The following is a 6,600-nucleotide window of genomic DNA, read 5'->3' on the forward strand; positions in this document are numbered from 1 at the left end:
GTAGAAAATACAGGGAAAAAAAGAAGTTAAAAACCTTGCCTAATCTCACCATCCAAAGTGCTTTCATTTTTCTTTACTGTTTGTATAATTAAAAGATGGAAAAGCTGCTCTAACGTAATATCATAAAAATAAATTCATACCAGAAAGAGCCTTAATGATCACGTAGCCCAGAGATTTCCAAACTTGTATTGGTTTTGAGATTCTTTCATTATCTAAATCTTCAATATGCAGAATAAATCAAAGAGGACCTGCCCTAGTGAGAATAGGAAACCAGAGCTGTATCGGCTTATTCTATTCCATTTTCCAGAACAGCAGAGTTCAGGCAGCTTTCTAGCTCAATTCGCATATCTTAAGACTTTCCAGAGTGGTTAGTGACTTGTCCAAGGTCACACAGTTAATAAAAGAAATCAGTAATTCTGCCAGCTGTGTGTCAAGTATTAATCAAAGCACTGAATTAAGAAAGGATCCTCACTCTGAAAGCACCCAAAATGGTATGGAGGAGCAATTTTTGCCAGCAGACGGAACATGGACTCTGACTTACAAAAGAAGTGGAGGGTACTGGGTGCACAAAGGATGGGGTGGGAGGGGACACACGTTTACACACACACACACACACTATAATAAAAAATTGCTAGTGCATCCATAGTGTGAGGCCCATATATTCTATAAAGTCAAAATACCATCAGTCTGAAAACATGCAGCGTTGAATGGTGGACAGAAAGCAAAATCTCTTGAGGGTTCCCACAGAGTGGTCTCCTAGTATAGCACATATAATGGAAGTATGTTAAGGCCACAGATCTTAAGGCATCTGAAGTTATTCCAGAGGCAGGTCAGTACTAGTATCAAAGATGAAAAAGAAATGATGCCTGCTTAGGAAAAAATGGGGAGTGGGTAAGGTATTAAGACTTCTAGTCTAATGGGAAATGCATTAATCCTTCCTCACATGGCGGCTGACCACACTCCTTTTTGTATCAAGTACAACAGCCATGCGCGTTGTGGCATCTATAATTGTAAATCAAGGAGTTGTTTCAAGAGCAGTGTATATATTTTTAAAAGCATTCTTTCATGACAAAGTGTAATGTCATTTTTATCGTAAATAAAGGGAATGCAGGATAAATTCTTGGCACAAAGTTACCTGCCAAAAGTAAATGTTTGAATTTATCATAAGTGATTGATTACCATTATTATGATTCTCTGATACACTGAGTGAGTTCGTCACATCTTTTTATAGGCCACATTGACTCCTTTTCCTTCGTCCTCCACAACTTGTACCATGAAAGCTCTATAAACAGCAGGATAAATCTCAAGGAGGGATAGTGTGATGAAGTGGTTTTATAAGATGCTTAAGTTTTATTTCCACATACATGTCATTCCTCTCTGCTTTCTGGAAGAAAACAATTGCCAGGATCAGTGTTCTCTATGCGGAAGTAAACTTTTCTTTAAAAGTTCACTAATTCGTCCAGTGCATTCAAAGCCGACTTATGTAGCACCTACTGTGTACTGAGCACTGTGGTCACGGGGGACCCAGCCACAAACAAATCAGATTAAACCCTTGTCCTCACCAAGCCCACCTTTGAGTGGAGGCAGTGACAAGCCAACAAACAAATTTTACAGATATATCTGTAAAATGCCAGATGGTGAGTGCTCAAAAAAAAAAAAAAATCAAGTGAAAAAGAGCAGAGAGAGTGAGACACAGTGGGTCAAATATTACTTAATGTCTTGGTCACATGGGTTGGCTTTCTGAAATAGATGGAGCCACGGCTAGTTTAGGGAAAACAAACCGCTAATGAAAAAAAAGATACGCAGTCTCATTAATATCTTGAAAAATTGAAAATAAAACAATATAAGGGGAACAATGTAATCAGAATGCTTTCTGAAGAAATATGCTTCTGTCACAATGGAAATTTTAATTCAAGTTCTAACTGTCCAGGTTCGCAGAAAGGATTCAGATTTCAGATTTTTTAAAAAATGCTTTAAGTAGCTGATATTTTGGAATAAGAAATAACAGATCATTAGAAATACAGTTCAAAGGACAGTGCTAAACATGCTCCATCCACCTAAAGGGTTTCTTGTTCCATAATTTTAAAAATCATCTCAGGTGGCAATCATGCCTTCAGAAACCAAAGGGCTGCTGATGTCTACACTAGGAAAACGGCCATCCGGAAAAGGCCTCTCTGACTCTTGACTCTTTCCTGTCCACTAAGGAAGAGCTATACATTTACAACGTTTAATGTTAGTCTTGTATGGTATTTAACCCTCAGTTTCTTAAAGTGAGAATTGGTTTTAAAAATGAGCAGGACAGGGGCACCTGGGTGGCCCAGTCAGTTAAGCATCTGACTCTTGATTTCTGCTCAGGTCGTGATCTCAGGGTCCTGGGATCAAGCCCCACGTTGGGCTCCATGCTCAGTGTGGAGTCTGCTTGAGAGTCTCACTCTCCCTCTCCCTCTGCCCCCCCCACCCTCCAACGTGTGCTCACTCTCCAAAAAAAAAAATGAGCTAGACAACTTACTTTGAGGGTAATTTCAGAAACATAACCAAGCATATCACTGAACACAATTATTTAATAACTTCTAGAACTTTATTGCTAATAGTAAGCTATTTCATGTTATAATTATATAATATATATATTTAGAAAAATACAGCTATTTGTATTATTCTCACTCTACATATCTTCTCCTTTGATTGAGAAGCCACTATAGATGTTAAATATAGGATTTTTCCTAGCAGACAGAAAACATGATTAAGTTTAAGTTTAATTTTGCTAATTTATTATATATACATAAAAGTCTAGACTCATATATAGATTAAGTCATATAAATTATATGCACATTTGGTTTTACTTTTAGAAAAATCATCATGCACTGGTACTTTATTTTAGCTGGGGCTTGTTAGCATAGATACCTACAACATCTACTGAAATCATCTTTAAAAGATCTGGATTTATGATATCTGTGGAGTGAGAGTCACACTGGCCAACATCCAATCAAGGCATTAAAATTTAGAAGCGGATATTCCAAAATGAGAGAATAAAATCGTCTTTGTATATAAATTGTTTTATTAGATAATGTGTTGATAGTGTAATATTTCAATTCAGGTAGAAGGCATTTTAATTAATATGTAGGTTAAAATACCTATAAATTTTAATGAAGATAAAATCTACCCCGAGCTGATGCATCTTAGCCAGACTACAAATGGAACAAGTCTTTGAACATGACCTTGTATGGGGACCCGTACTGCTTAACCTGAGACGTGCTTAGAGGTATGGGCTACAAAATTTTCTGCTTCAGGCCTCTGGTAATCTCAGCAAAGTAAAATAAATTCAGTATCCCTGAAGTTAAGACTTCATACCACCACAATGAAACTGCAGTGTGTTAGAGACATCTAGCCCTAAGAAAGCCTTGATGATCTTGGCACCAGACAACCCTTTAGATGTCTCATAAACATGTCCTCCACTATTATCCTGGAGATGGATTTTCTCTGACTTCTAACACAAAGCAGCATGAGAGGTACTAAATCTCAGCAATTCTCGACTGACTGACCAGTACTTGTATGAGCTTGCGGAGAATCAGACCAGGTCTTGCATAGGAGCTAATTCACCCAGACTCCTGACGCTGGAAGGAAGAAGCTTTTGCATTGCTAAAAAGAAGCCATTTTTATTGGTTCATTCCATCACTTGCATTAACTGCGCCTCAGTTTTCTGACCAACAGCTCAGAAGATAAGGGGATTAAATTAATCACTAAAGTCTTTTACAATTCAAAATACTTAAGATTTTATTTTTCTGAGTCCCATCTTAATATCCATTATCCCTTAAAAAAGAGTGACATTTTAAAAATTATCACCCATTACAACACAAGTGAGTTACTCAGGGACCCAGACACAGGTAATTTTTGATGTTGCAGAGAGCTATGATAGAGACCAAGGGCATGGAGAAATAATTGCCCTCAAAATAGCTTCAGTTAAATGAAGATTAATGAAATGCAAAGAAATACAAATAGATTTCTTCTCAGGATAGAGTACTAATTAATTTATGAAATAAATATACCTACTATTTTAAAGTCAGGATAACCATTTACCTATGAACATATCAGCTATGGGAAATTATATGTTCAAGGCCAGTTGCTTTGTCATTCACAATATCTCATCTATAATCTTTCCCCCATGTGGGAGTTCCTTCCTATTTCACACCTAATTACTGCACTGCTACCCACCTGGTCCCTCTGCAGCCAGACTCCTACCATAGCCCTCTACCTACTATTTTCCATAAAATGCTGTTTTCAGTGCATATTACCTCCCTCCTAAAATTCCTTTACTGGATTCTCATTTCTGACCAAATACGACTACACACGAATACTTTTTACTCCCTTCATGTGAATGTTAGCTTTATCTGTCTACTCAAATCCTTGAAGTCCAGGCTACCATGATCATTCATACCTTGATGCCGTACTCGTTCTGTTTTCCCTCACTAGCTACCTCCCTTTCAGCTACACCAAGTTCTTTGAAATTCACCTGTATGTCCCACATCAAATCCCTTTATTCATGAAGCAGTCCTGGAATTCTGTATTTTTCATTACCTTTCATTCCTTTTTACTCTAATGCTTGGGGTGGCTTTGAGTGTCTGAAACAGAGGTTAAAAAAAACCTCAAATACGTGTTAAGACCAGGCAGGTTATGCAAATGAGTGAAGTGGGCTAGAAGAGAGAAGCGTGGAAAGATCACGGCAAACCTGAGCGTGAGTACTGCAGCTCAACGGGACAGCCCCTCCTCAGATCACACCAAGTGCCACTGTGTGGGAATGCCCACTGTTGCCTGATTTCCCAAAATGAATCAGAAATCCAGATTTTTGTGTGGGAAATGTCCCTCTGCTCAAAACAAAGCATGTCTTCATGTCTGCAGGCGAATTTGCCTGCAGGACCACCAGCTGTGGTCCCTGGATCTAGACTATTAATATTCCGCTTTGTACCATGGACTGTGGACCTACACACGCACACACACGTATGTGTTCGATATTGTTTCATAAGAGTTAAAGAGACCTTCTCATGTTCTCTATGAACTCTGTGAATATTTTCTGTATTTTAAAAATGAATAGTTCTGGGGCGCCTGGGTGGCACAGTCGTTAAGCGTCTGCCTTCGGCTCAGGGCGTGATCCCAGCGTTCTGGGATCGAGCCCCACATCAGGCTCCTCTGCTGGGAGCCTGCTTCTTCCTCTCCCGCTCCCCCTGCCTGTGTTCCCTCTCTCTCTGGCTGTCTCTCTCTGTCAAATAAATAAATAAAATATTTTAAAAAATTAAAAAATAAAAAAAAATGAATAGTTCTACACTATGTGTGGACAAACCACTCAACTATGTAAATGAGCCATCACATATGTTTGAAGATACCACCGCTCTCTGATGACGGGTAAGCCTCATTATGGAGTAGTTACCACACTGTCCGAAGCAATAGAAATATATCTCTTTTGAGGGTGGCAAGATCACAGATTTTTATTGATAGGAAAGTCACATTAGACCACATATTTAAATCCTGCCTCGATTTATTACTATTAATACTTAATTAAGTCAATTTGTATCTGTCAGCAAATGTCAGATCTGTCACATCTAGTAATATGGTTCAGATTATATTATTAGTAGCGTGTGCTTTATAAGTAAAGTTTCTAACAGAATTTTCTTTCCTTGAGACAGACCTTTTTAGTGAGGTAACGTGTCAAGGAAACGTGTTAGAATTTGGCATGTATAAGGCCTCACAGATTTCAGCTAATTTAACCAATGAGGTAATTTGTTATATCAAGTAACATAGCAACGTTTACTGATTTCAGTAATTCAGTAATATGGTAAATCATTGATACGTTCTCATTTCTTCCTAATAAGCAGCTGCTATGTCTATCCCCAGCACCTTGCTTGTTGTATAGAGTTCAATGAATCAGGATCTCATCAAGCAATTTCATCTAGAAGAAAGATGAGGCTGGGCCACTTTCTGGGGAAGATCATAAATACGGATTTCTAAGAGGAAAAAACAATGGATTCTTTGGGAAAGATGTCTGGCCATGGTGTACTGATATTTAAGACAGCAAGATGGAACTGATGGAATCAAGAAGTCCCAGGAAGCCTGGTGCTGGGAAGGGAACAGAGCAGACGAGAGATGTCAAACACAGAAATGGAGACTGTGGGGCAGGGAAAGGCAAGCTCCACACCGAGGCACCAGGTATCCAGGTGAAAATCTGAAGGCTTTGCGACCACGAAAGAAGGGAAGGAGGCCGCTGGGGCTGGTGGCGCGGCACAGAACTCTCCGGGTAGCAGTCATGACTACAGTGCTGGGGCATGCTATGGGGCTTGGCCTTCTAAAGCTCCCTGGCCTCTCGCTGTGGCCCAGTCCAGGCTCTGTCCCAGGGAAATGACAGTTCCCTGGGCCTTGCAAAATAGTTGGACCACGTGGGATAACTCAGAGGGGCTACATTTTAGGACACAGGTGAGTACTAACTGTGGAAGACAGTCTATAAGCATTTTGGCAGGCCCTGTTCAGACAGCAGTCAGTCAGGCCAGCGAGCTGACCTCCTGAACGTAAGCCCAAGCAGTGGTGTCCCGCCAAGCACCAAGTGGTACTGGGGGG

Source organism: Ursus maritimus, unplaced genomic scaffold, assembly GCF_017311325.1.
Source record: "Ursus maritimus isolate PB19 unplaced genomic scaffold, ASM1731132v1 scaffold_1, whole genome shotgun sequence".
In the NCBI taxonomy this organism is placed as follows: domain Eukaryota; kingdom Metazoa; phylum Chordata; class Mammalia; order Carnivora; family Ursidae; genus Ursus; species Ursus maritimus.